We start from the raw sequence: 14,127 nt of genomic DNA, 5'->3' as shown, positions 1-14,127 counted from the left end.
TGTAACTTAAACATGTATGTAGAGACATACGGGTGGATCATGTTTAAGTGATAACCTAAATGGTTTGTAGTAGATGGATAAGGCTGGATACCTTATCCTCGTGGCACTACGAGTATGGCCCGCTTTATAGATGTTACAATTGTTGTAAAGTGCTACAAATGATCTGATCCTGATCATTTATGTATAGACATGTGAGCGATGATATTCTATACAAAGAATTTTTATAAGACTGGACCACGATATTTTTAGTCTCATTATATAACACCGTTTATATAGAGACTTACATTTCAACAGGATAACCATAGGTAATATGACCTGAATTCTGAGTGAGTTTTGAACTCTTACCTATGAGGGCGGCCCTTTGATTTGTATGAGTGAGAGTAGACATATCGTAGACTAAAAAAGCATACCATTTTGGGGATTCATCTAATTGGGTAGCTGGAAACACAACTACATAAGATGGAGTTAACTCCTTCTACGAGGCAAGGGTAAGTAGATAAATTTCTTTCTTAAGGGCTAATTTCGGGTCTTGAATAATGTGGCACCACATCTTCTCTTGGTCCGAGAGGGGTTTAGTCATAGTTGGACTATGATCTATTGTTCATTAGAGGGATTAGTGGTACTTAAGGAGTTAGATGTAACTACAGGAGCAAAACGGTAGTTTAGCCTAGCCGTACTTACGAGCAATTTGTGAAGAGTCATCGTACTGTTGATTGGTTATATCCAATGGACGCATAAATATGATATAATTAAGTTGTTTCAATTATATGTGATATAATTGTTACAATGTATTTGATACAATTATAGTTTAATGAGAGGAAATAAATATTTGAATGAGATTCAAATATAGTTTCTATGAATTGAATTCATAGTTGTTAAATTTAATATAAATATGATTTATATTAAATGTCATATAAAAGAGAAAACAAAACTTTAGCTTATATTTTTATATTCGATATAACATATAATTTAAGATATATATAATATGATAAGTTAGTTATCATATTTATATTTATTATTATTTTAATAATAAACGAAGGAGTTACAACTTCCTTCCCTTTTCTTTTCTCTCCACCCACGTAAGTGGGTGGTTGTTATATTTGGCATGTAGAAAAGAAAAAGTTTCTTCTTCTTCTTGACCAAGTTGAACGATTTTGATATAGAGAAACAACAGAAGAGTTTTGTGTGTTTTTGAGTTTTTTTAGAACATTCTCATACCTTCTTCCTCTCCACAAAAGTTCCCTCAAATCCAAAATAGTCAGAGCCCACCACTCCTGGATTCTCACCCTGAGAATAGTGAGGAAACCTTCGTTCTCGTGTTCGAACTTGTTCGAGTTTTTCCTTGGAGGAAGTCTTTCAAGTGGTTCGTGTTCTGTTCGAGGGAATTCTTGAAGAATGGTCTTCAAAGGTGAGGTTTATACCTTACATTAGCATGCTGCAATTTATAATTAAATGCATATCTTGTTTCTTATTAAATGAAATTGGTTTTTTGGTCGATCCACATTCACTCAAGGTTCTCTTCTCACAGAGTTCCTTCAATTGGTATCAGAGCTAGGTTGTAGGTTTTTTATTCCAAATTCCATTCTTTTATTGAATTGATTTTACAATAATGGTGGTTTTATAATCTGCATTCTGTTTCATGCAATGAATGGTTGTGAATGTGGTTGTTGATGGATGTTTCAGGATAGAACTCTCTGTTTTAAGGCTTTCTTTATTTACAAATTTGGTTTATAAAGGCCCCTGCATTGTTGGGCTTTAATCTTGCTATAGAGTCTGTGATTTGTAAGTTTGAGTTGCTCATGTTGTTCCTGAGAAGCTTCAAAGAATATTGCAAAACACTGTTTCGATAGAGAAAACGAAGTAGTTCTACAATATCGTGTAGCTCTTGCTATGTGATCTTGTAGCTTTTGCTACACGATTGTGTAGAATTTGTTAAACGATCGTGTAGCATTTGCTGAACGATCGTGTAGCTAATGTTACAAGATCGTGTAGACTTTGCTACACGATTGTGTAGCATTTGCTATGAGATTGCACAATTTCTTGCTACACGATCACTGCAAGATGGTTCATTGAAAGGTGGTTCGGTTCGAGTGGTTCAAGTCCTGGTTCACCTTTTTTGAGCCAGATGACTCATGATTATGTAATAGATAACCTTTTATTTTCTCCTTTTAGAGGTCCTATCCTGGTCCATCAACTGTTAGTATAAATATACATGTGATATATGTTTTATATTATATGTCATAATGTATGTCATATAGTTTTAAAACCCACCATAGGTTATGCATTTATATTCATGCATCATTTTATATTATAAATGTTATAATATATGAATATGCATGATTTAAATTATATAAAGCATGTTCATGCATCATATAGTATAGATGTTATAGTATATGTATGCATGCATTATAGCATATCCGTGCATCATTTATTTATAATTGTTATAATATATGGTTGAATGAATGTATGGAAAGTAAGCTATAGCATGATTCATTACTTAGTTATATAATTGTTATATATTAGTAATGAATGGAGATTGCATGAAGCATGACATTACCTTAGGTTAATTTATAAATGTTATGATTAACTGAAGTATGTCAAGCATGAAATGTTTGTTTTAAATTTTTTAATTTATTTATAATTGTTATAACTAAATGAAATTAGAATTAAAATCATTAATTAAAAGTTCCATGCAAACCTTAGGCTATAATCATTTTTTAAAATTGTTTTAAAATATGATTGAGGTAGACCTAAGATCACATTTCTAATGAGATTAGAAATCTAAGTTTAATCTTTTAATCGGTTTAATAGGATTAAATTTTTTCTTAATAAAAGATTAAATGTGTAATGTATCTATAAGGGACCTTTTGGCTAAGGTAGGTTCTGGCTAGGCTGGGGTACTTAAGTTGATGGAAACGTCGCACCCTTACCTGGGAACCTACCTAGAAAGATGAATTAGATAGATTTATTATATACATGCAAATTTGATCAAAGTCTATGAAAGAGTTTAATGAGACTTCAATCAAAATTATTTAATCATCAAAGACAATAGTTGTTTTTTAACAAATTAAACAAACACTTAGATAAAATCAATAGTTAGATTTTTCCTAAGTTAATTAATCCTAGGTAGAACACTCAATGGGAGGAAAATGGGGTATATGATACTTCATTTTAGCCTCTACACGTTTCTCCCTCTAATTTCATACCGTGAGATCTACACTCGGCCTCGAGGCACCATGGGTGACCCCTTACGGATGGCATTTGGGTAGGTCAATAACAAGGTGGATGGAGAAAGTGTTTATAATAAATGGGAGTAGGATGTGTGACAACACATCCCTCGGTCTCTCTCATTAGGTTAAATAAAGTTTCATGCATCGCCTCATGGCATCGTGGGTGTCCCCCTAAAGGATGGCTATATTGCATGACACTTTATTCAATCTCCAGAAATGGATAGGGTTACTTTAGTTTCATGTCCCAATCGGTTTTTCTCTACGGTTGGCTCATTGAGGTGGAACTGTAGAACCTAAAATGAGGGGTTACACTTACGCATAATTGTTAAGGATGTTAACAAATTCTAGACCGAACAATAGTGACTATTAGTTACAGTGACAAGGTGTTGTTTATATCTAATGGTTGAGAATGTCTCATTTCAGCGAAGGGGCACTTGATCACCCTATGGTGACTTTTGTCCTACCTCATTGAAACATCAGTGCAAAATAGATGTAACTTAGGATACATTAGACTATTTTGCTAAAAATTGATTGGTTTTCTTAAGTGGTTTAATGCAAGTGACTAAAATAGTTTGTTCTTTTTCCGCAAATTCTTTAAATAGCTACTGCTACTTTAAGTTTACTAGCCGCAGATAAGTTAAGGGGAGAGAATTACGCTAGTTGGAAAAACATAATCAATAGTATACTAATCATCAATGATCTTTGATTTGTCCCAATGGAGGATCATCCTCCCATTCTAGCTGTCAATGCTCCTCAAAATGTTCGGGAAGCATATGAGCGTTGGACATGGGCGAATGAATAGGCCTAAGTGTATATCTTGGCAAGCCTTAATGAAGTCTTGGCCAAGAAGCATAAGCCCATGCTCACAGCTCGTGAGATCATGGAGTCCCTAAAGGGAATGTTCGGACAATCGTCTGTACAACTCAGGCATGACGCTCTGAAACACATCTTTAATGCCCATATGCAAGAAAGGTCATATGTTCGAGAACATGTTCTCAACATGATGGTCCACTTCAACGTGGCGAAGATGAATGGTTCAAGCATCAATGAAGCCAGTCAGATTAGCATCATATTGAAATCTTTACCTGAAAGTTTCCTGCATTCCGTAGCAATGCTGTTTTGAACAAAATTTACTACAACCTGACCACTCTGCTCAATGAGCTACAGACCTTCCAATTCTTGTTGAAAACCAAGGAGCAGAAGAGTGAAGCAAATGTTGTTTCATCTTCTAAAAAGTTCCATAAAGGTTCGACCTTTGGAACTAAGTCTGTTTCTTCTTCCTCCGACACCAAAAAGTGGAAGAAGAAGAAGAAGGGTGGAAAGGGGAAAGCTAACCCCATAGTTGCTGCTCATAGGGGTAGACAAACCATCAAGGCCGACAAAGGAAAATCTTTCCACTGCAACCAAGATGGGTATTGGAAGAGGAACTACCCCAAATATTTGACAGAAAAGAAGAAGGCCAAACAAGGTAAATACGATTTACTTGTATTGGAAACCTATTTAGAGGAGAATGATGATTCTGCCTGGATTATTGACTCTAGGGCCACTAACCATGTTTGTTCTTCATTTCAGGGAATTAGTTCATAGTGGCTACTAGATGCTGGTGAGATGACGATGCCAGTTGGAACCGGGCACGTCGTCTCAGCTGTGGCAGTGGGAGGTCTCCAGTTGACTTTATAGAACATATTTCTTGTTTTAAAAGATGTATATGTGGTTCCTGATTTATAAATGAACTTAATTTCTGTAAATTGTTTGCTTGAACAATGTTATAATATCAACTTTCTTTCTAATAAAACATTTATTTCTAAGAATGATATTGATATTTGTGTTGCAAAACTGGAAATTAATCTTTATATGCTAAGACCGTTAGCAACTAATGCCCTCCATAACACTGAGTTGTTTAAAACTGTAGTAACTCAACATAAAAGACTTAAAATTTCTCCTAAGAAAAATGCCCAACTTTGGCACCTAAGACTAGGACACATAAATCTCAATAGTATTGAGAGGTATGTGAAGAATGGACTTCTAGGCGAGTTAGAAGAAAATTGTTTACCTGTGTGAGTCATGCCTTAAAAGCAAGATGACTAAGAGACCATTTACTAGAAAAGGTCACAAGGCTAAAGAACCTTTAGAGCTAATACATTCAGACCTCTGTGATCCGATGAATATAAAAGCTAGGGGAGATTATGAATATTTCATGACTTTTACTGATGATTATTCAAGATATGGGTACGTTTATTTAATGCAACATAAGTCTGAATCCTTTGGAAAGTTCAAAGAATTCAAACCTGAAGTTGAAAATTCATTACATAAAACGATTAAAATATTTCGATCTGATCGAGGTGAAGAGATTGTGGATTTAACATTCTAGAACTATGTGATAGAACATGAAATAGTATCTCAACTCTCAGCATCTAGTGCACCTCAGCAAAATGGTGCATCAGAAAGGAGAGATCGAACCCTATTGAACATGGTTCGGTCTATGATGAGTTACGTTTCTTTACATGACTCATTTTGGGGTTATGCAGTAGAGACTGCAGCGTACATCTTGAACTGTATTCCTTCTAAGAGTGTTTCCAGAACACCTTTGGAGTTATGGAATGGTCGTAAAGTGTAAAACCCGAACCCTAATCACTTCAAGTAAGAGTAAGTAATGTGATGTCTTCTAATGAGCTAAATGAAGTCATGTCTTAGGAAGGGTAGAAGATGTAAGCAAGAAGAAATAGGCTCTTGGGTAGCTAAGTGTAAAAGTAGGACAAAACTTGGCTAGGCTAAGGAAGGTCATGCTTAATGATGGAATGCATAATAAACATATGAATGAGACCATGCCATCTAATGAGCTATGGTGCTGAAGTAATATTGTGAGTGAAGTTAGAAAAAGGAAATTTTCTAAATCCTAGTCTTTCATCACCAATAGTGGGCCAGGTGGCACAAGGAGGGTTCATACTGGATTTTGGGTGGTAATATAAGTAAGAAGGTCGAGTTCATTGGGTCGGTTTGGACAAACTACTTAGGCTATTTGTGTAATTCTAGTGGCATTCGAAAGCTCTGTGTGTCTATTTTCTGTGGCTGGGCTGCTGGAAGGAAAACTCGTCGAAATAAGGCTAGAGGAGCAAAATAAAGACGAAGGGTTCGTTTCTCGGGTGAATCTAGGCCATCAGTGAAGAATTGAAGCTCCAGAACGAATTACGAAGCATTTTGAGGATCTCGCTCATGAGGATCTCGCTGATCTCGCTCATGAGGAGGATCTTGCTCATGAGAAGGATCTCGCTAGTAAAGCTATCTTTGTTGATGAAAGTTCCTTTAGTAAATGAACTATTTGAGGTATTTTGCTAAGAATTCTGAGTAATTTAACCGGGAATTGTGTCCTTTCAGGCCAATAAGAGCTAGGAGAGGTGTATAACCCACTAAGAGGCCAACGAATTGTGAGTGACTATGTGATGACTTACTGTTTTAATAATTTAGAAACTATGATTTCTTGAAGATATTTCCCATGCTAAGTGTTTAAATGGATTGCAAGCAACATATTTGTGAAACTATTTCTCATGTTAAGTAAAGCATGTTTTCCATGGAATTGACATGATTTAGATATGTTATCTTGTCCAAATACTATCAGTATGTTTAAGTAACTCCATTTTTATGATGAACCAATATGATGGATGAACTAGTATGATGATTTGAGCACTTAGCCTTAGTGTTCAACTAAATGTTTATGACGGATACTCAAGGACAATGAGAAGGTATCCTTTCAACTAAATGATTATGACTAGTTATATGACAGATACTGAAGAACAATGAGAAGGTATCCTTTCAACTAAATGTTTATGACTAGTTATATGACGGATACTGAAGGACAATGAGAAGGTATCCTAAGGATGATGAAGGACAATGAGAGGGTATCCTAGTCAAGTACCTAAGGTATGACGATACTCAGTTATAACCACGTGTACGTAGGTAATACGACGTCGAGGGATTGAGCAAAAGGGTTCTCCCCGACCAAGGTTGACATTGAAGGTTAGATCTAATAGTTCACTCTCAACTAAGGATAAGGGCAGTAATATCTTCTCTTAGGCTAGAAGGATAGTTTGGAATTGCTAATGCTTATGAATGTTTATCAACTTACTAATGTATGAATTGTCCAAGTATGTTTTTTATATCTAACGCATGCTAATAGTTTTTACAAGCTAGATCAACATGATTTAAGTCAACTTATTTTACAAAGTATAAAGCATGCGTTAGGGTTAAAGCTAAGGTTGAATGAAGCTTGATGTACCTAAGATTGTCAAAGTACATGCATTGGTATTCCTAAACATAATGAAAAAGGATGCTGAAGGTAGGGAAGGTATCCTAAAGAGTTTTCTATGCTATATTCGAGAACTTAATAGCTTAAGTGAGCCGGATACTGAAGGTAAGGAAGGTATTTGAATAAATGTACCTAAGGTGTTGACGGTACATAGAAAACTCCATGTGCCATAGGTAGTTTCGAATGAGAGGCCGAAGTATGGGTTTCGTAGGCTATATACCAGCAAAGGGAGGCCGAAGTATGGGTCTTTTGGTCGGTAACAGACGTTGGGAGCTAGAGCGATGTATGCTCATTCTCAACTAAGGTATAATGATGTTTAATGGTGGTTTAAAGGTTTTATGTACACGTTTGCTTGGTATACTTTAGTTTCAGTATTATGGTTTCAAGCTTCTGGTTTTGAGCATGAGATTTATATTTTTATTAAGTCACTCACTAGGCTTCTAGCTCATGTTTTCAAATATTTTCTTTCAGGTAGCGGTCAGTTTCCAAAAGACTATTTTGCTGCTCCTCTGCCACTCAAAGAAACAGGTTGAAGGAAGCGTAATTAAAGACCTATGTTAGTTAGTACACATGTGTCTGTCTAGAGACTAGTATACTAGATGGGACTCATTAAGTTGTAATATTCATGTATGAACAATGTTGCGAAACTCTGTAATGTAAATGTGTTAAGTTTCAAGTTAATATATTGGTATATTGATGATATGTATGTATTCAGGGTTTAAGTAAAGGTTAACAGAATAGTTAGGCGGTAAGTGCTAGTAAAAAGGTTGGTAACTGCTGCAGTCACCATTCTACTCAGGTTTAGAGGGTAATCTGGGGTGGGATGTGGCAAGTTGGTATCAGAGCAAAAGATTTTGGGAAGACAGGAGAAAAGTTTATATATAAGTCTGAGTCTTGAGTCCTTAGCATGTGTACTACCTAAGTAAGAGGAAGATGTCAAGTAAAAGTGGCAAGCAGAGCAAGCAGACAGACAATGGGAACACTGACCCTACCGAAGTAAGAGGAAGATGTCAACTAATTCTCATTTCGACGTAGTGGGAGGGTTGTGAACCCACCTATTTGTTATATGGGTTAACTGAAATCCTAGCTATGGTAGCTGATGGCGAAGTTGAGGATCTATTAAATTACAAGAAGGCAATGGAGGATATTGACAAAGATGAATGAATCAAAACGATGGATCTCGAAATGGAGTTTATGTACTTCAATTCCGTATGGGATCTTGTAGATCAACCTAATGGGGTTAAACCTATAGGTTGTAAATAGATCTACAAGAGGAAACGGGGTGCAGATGGGAAGGTGCAAACCTTCAAGGCTAGACTGGTCGCAAAGGGTTTGTTGGGATTTATGTTCTAATTCTCCCAAAGTCTCGTAGTTTGTAATATTTGTACACATTATTATTAATAAAATAAGAGTTATTTTATTTGCATTTACTCATATCTAATAAACAAAGATCCATGGTTATTGTATGTAAACTTCAGCATGTATATGAGATATACAAGTGGATCATGCTTTAAGTAATAACCTAAAAGGTCTATAATATACAGATTAAGGAGGGATACCTTATCCTGGTGACATTACGGATACGACCCGCTTTGTAGAGGTTTACAAGTATTGTGAACTACTATAGATAGTTTGATTCTGACCATTCATGTGGAGACAAGTGAGCGAGGGTGTCCTATACAAAGAGTTTCTATAAGACCGGACCACGAGATTATTAGTCTCTTCATATAACACCGTACCGTTGATAATTGAGACTTACATCTCACTTAAACGACCATAGGTGACATGACCTTAATCCTGAGTGTTTTGAGAACTTTTGCCTATGAGGGCGGTTCTTTGATTATTATAGGTGAGAGTGGCCAGATTGCCAACTCAACAAGCCTATCTTTTTGGGGATTTTTCTGATTGGGGAGCTGGAAACTTAGGTACACAAGTCGAAATTCACTCCTTCCCTAAAGTAAGGGTAAGTAGATAGATTTCTCCCTTAAGGGCTGATTCCGGGTCTTGAACATAGTGGCCACATCCTCTCTTTGGAAGAGAGGACCCAGTCATAATTGGACTATGACTTATTGTTCATTAGAGGAATCAATGGTACTTAAGGAGTTAAATGTAACTACAGGGGCAAAACGGTAAATTGGCCCAACTGTATTTATGTGCGATCTATGAAGAGTTGTCGCACTGTTGATTGATTGATATGGACACAGAAATATATTTGTAGTGAGAAGAGTGCAGCTGTCGGTCTTTAGTGTAGTGTTCGATAGTTAACGGATGGTGGATCCCATGACTAAAGAGTTTAGTCAGTTATTCACATACCGTTGGAGCTTCAAGCTATAGGTCCATAAGGTCCCCTTGATAACTCAATGGGTTCAAATTGAGAATTAGTTCTTGGGTTTAGTTTGAAATGTTCAAATTAACAAGAGGAAATTCAATTATATATGATATAATCGGTATGATGTATGAGATACATCGAGTGGAGGAATTAATGTAAATATGATTTACATTCAGTACTATAAAATAGAAAAAGAACTATGGTTTGTATGTTTCATGAGATTAAATATTAAAACTATAGGTTATAAATATAATATGGTAAGTTGGTTATCATATTTATTTTTAATATATTAATTATATGATAATTAATTTCTTTTTCTCTAATAACCGACTGAGTGAGAGGTTATTAGTGGTTTTATGGTAACCGTGAGATAAAAGGAAAAATATTTTTCTAAATTTAGAGAGTTTCCTCATTCAGAAAGAACTCATAGTGATAAGCTATCAAGTGAAAGAGTTTCACTAAACGATAGCTATTGAGAGACTAAACGATCGTGGAGCTTTGACTATGCGATAGTCATGTAGCTGATCTTGGCTAAACGATCGAGTGGAAAGTCTATACGATAGACTCCCGTTTACTACACGATCGAGCACATCGTTTTTACGATAGACAACATCTTATTTCCCACTTGCTCGACCGTCTACTCGATCGCTGTCCTCCAGTCTCTTCCTCAAGCCAAGATCATACAAAGCCCACAACTCTTGGATTCTCACACCGAGAATACCAAGGTAATCATTGTGGTGGTGTCCTGACTCTATTTGTTGGGTTCGTGGAGGCTGTGTTCGTTGTTCATGCTGTTGGTAGCAGTCTGGTCGTTGTGTTCGAGAGTTGCTGTTCTTAGATGCATTGGAGTGATCGAGGGATTTGTGAAGAATGTTTCTTCAAAGGTATGCATCCTTTATCCCTTGTGTCATCGTTTAGCATGCTGTAATTTCTTGTTATGCATGACCTGTTAGTTTTCGTTCTTAGACTATAATTGTTAGTATTCAATTCGAATGGAATTTGGAACAATCCTTCCACTGATTATGGAAATCCTTGTGTTTGATTTCCTTCAGAATTATACCCAGGTAAAGGGAGTTGACTATGAGAAGACTTTCTCGCCTGTTGTCATGCTTAAGTCTATCTAGATCCTTCTATCCATTGCCTCATGTTATGACTATGAGATTTGGGAAATGGATGTTAAGACTTCTTTTCTAAATGGCAATCTTGAGGAGATCATTTACATGATGCAGCTCGAGGGATTCATAGCCCAAGGTCAAGAACAAAAGGTTTGCAAGCTTAATTAGTCATGAACTGAAGCAAGGTTCTCGATCTTGGAACATAAGATTTGGTACTGCGATCAAATCTTATGGCTTTGAACAAAACGTTGATGAGTCTTGTGTATGTAAGAAGATCATCAACTGTTCAGTAGTTTTTCTAGTGTTATATGTAGATGATATCCTACTCATTGGGAATGATGTAGGTTCACTGACTACAATTAAGAACTGGCTAGCGATCCAATTCCAAATGAAAGATTTGGGAAAGGCTCAATTTACTCTGAGTATTCAGATATTTAGAGATCGAAAGAATGAAATGCTAGCTCTGTCTCAAGCATCATATATTGATAAGATTCTTGTCAAATATTTGATGTAGAACTCCAATAAGGGCTTCTTTCAAGTACGGAGTTACATTGTCTAAGGAATAGTGTCCTAAAACACCTCAAGAGGTTGAGGAAATGAGACGAATCCCTATGCATCGACTGTGGGCAGCTTAATGTATGCAATGTTAGGTACTAGACCTAATATCTACTATGCAGTGGGGATAGCCAGTAGATATCAATCTAATTCAGGATTAGATCATTGAACTGCCATTAAAAACATTCTCAAGTATCTACGAAGAACGAGCGACTACATGCTTGAGTATGGTTCTAAGGATTTGATCCTTACAGGATACACAGACTCTGATTTTCAGACTGATAGGGATTCTAAGAAATCCACATCAGGATCAACGATTTTGAGATAGAGAGAAACAACAGAAGAATTCTATGTGTTTTTGAGTATTTTTAGAACACTCTCATTCCTTCTTCCTCTCCACAAAAGTTCCCTCAAATCCAAAATAGCCAGAATCCACCACTATTGGGTTCTCACCCTGAAAATAATGAGGAAACTTTCGTGGTCGTGTTCGAACTTGCTCGAGTTTTTCCTTAGGGAAAGTCTTTAAGTGATTTGTGTTCTGTTTGAGGGAATTCTTGAAGAAAGGTCTTCAAAGGTGAGATTTCTAAAACCCTTTCATTAGCATGTTGTAATTTATAATAAAATGCATATCTTGTTTCTTGTTTACTGTAAAATTTATATTAAATAAAAAATAGTTTTTGGTTGATCCACTTTCGCTCAAGGTTCTCTTCTCATACACACACACACACATAAGCAGCATAGAATGTAGCCTATTGATAAGCTAGTATATAATGTTGTATCAACATGTAATATGACCATCACTAAGGCATCATATTATAAATATATTTTGGTACATTTTTCCACGTAATATTTAAGTCAAAAGTTTTCTTTATTAAATTAATCCAAATAATTTTGTGCAACTTAACAAACTAACTAATAAGAAATCAAAATTTTGAAATGATTCTTGTTTTTGTTTAGAAATAATGTTAAGAATGAATTATCCAAAATTAAACTCTAGGCTATATTTCAAGATCATCACCGATACATGTGTACTAAAAATAATGAAAAAATTGCAATCCAGATTCTATTCAAACAAAAGATGTGTAGAATTATTGAATAAAAAAAAATTCTAAACAAAAATTGTCATCACAAAAGTTGTTTATTTATATTTAAAGAAAACTGTACCAGATACCATTAACATATGAACTCAACTCTACACCCCTAACAAAAAAACATATGAGCTCAGGGTAAAACAACTCTATAGCCTATACACAGATATATGAACTCCACAAACATAACTCCACAGATATCATATCTCCAGCATCATATCTTCAACCCAGCATCCCAACCAGCCATGTAGAAAAAAAAGGAGGGGGCTGCCACATAAAGAAGCATAAAATAAAATAAAAATTTTCCATTAAGATTTGTGGCACATTAATCAAATATTAACAAGTCGTTTCATCTTTCTTCCAGAATGATGTTAATAATGAAAATAGTTGATTCTTCGGCATTATGGATAACTAACTCTATTATACAAAAACTATATATTTCGGCATTATGGATAACTAACTCTATTATACAAAAACTACATATGTATTAAGCTTATGGTCCTTAGGTTACATTTGACATTAAGTTAGTTTTGTCAAAAAGCCATTTGAAAAAATCTTAATTTGTGTTTGGTAAAACAGATTTGAATTAAATCTTTTACAATCAATTTTAAAAACATGTTAATTTCCCTAAAAGCAATATTCTACTAACCTTTAGATTCTTCTAAAATAAGGTAGAAAATTTTATTAATATTTAGTTTCCAATTTTATACTTTAGAAAAATATTTGTTTTATATGTTTATATATTTTTCACTTAATTAAATCTATTTTTTATTTTTCATGAGTTAAATGCATCTTTTTTTTGAAAAAAAAAAAGTATACCATATCGATATTTTTTTAAATAAAACTATTTTTCTCAATATTTAAAAATTAATCTATACCAAATAAAATTTGCCATACTAAACAATTATTTATAATTTTGAACAAAAAATGATTATAAGTCTAGTTTAGTTATTATATCTAAATTAGGTATTTTTGTATTTATTTACAAAATATTTCAACCTACTTTTTCAAGTTTAAGCTGAAATTTACCAAACACTATTTTACTTTTTTTCATAATCGATTTTTCTAAAATCATGATTGTCAGCAATTATTTTAAAAATTATGAAAATCTCAAACGGGATCGTAATCTATTACATCTTTTCAGTATCCTATTTTCTAAAGAGAAAATTGCCCATATCATGTGTAAATTGCATAGGTAAAGAAGATTTTATTTTACTTCTTTAAAAAATAATATATTACAAGTTTAGATCTTGATTTTTTAAAATATATTTAACAAGTCTTTAATATTTCTTATTTTATGTCAGATAGATTTTAGGTCTTCAAATGTGTATCACTAATAGGTGTCTAAACATTAAATTCTCATGTCTAATAAACTCCTAAATTTGTTTGTACGTGGTAACGATCTGCCTTTTGGTTTTTAGTTTTGAAAATTAAGCGAACACTCGTTCCTCCTCTAAAATTCTTATTTTAGTAGATTTAGTTTTTACCAACATGTTTTATAAACCAA

Source organism: Benincasa hispida, chromosome 7, assembly GCF_009727055.1.
Source record: "Benincasa hispida cultivar B227 chromosome 7, ASM972705v1, whole genome shotgun sequence".
Lineage (NCBI taxonomy): Eukaryota > Viridiplantae > Streptophyta > Magnoliopsida > Cucurbitales > Cucurbitaceae > Benincasa > Benincasa hispida.
The sequence above is the reverse complement of the archived record's forward strand: the minus strand, read 5'-3'. Positions refer to the sequence as shown.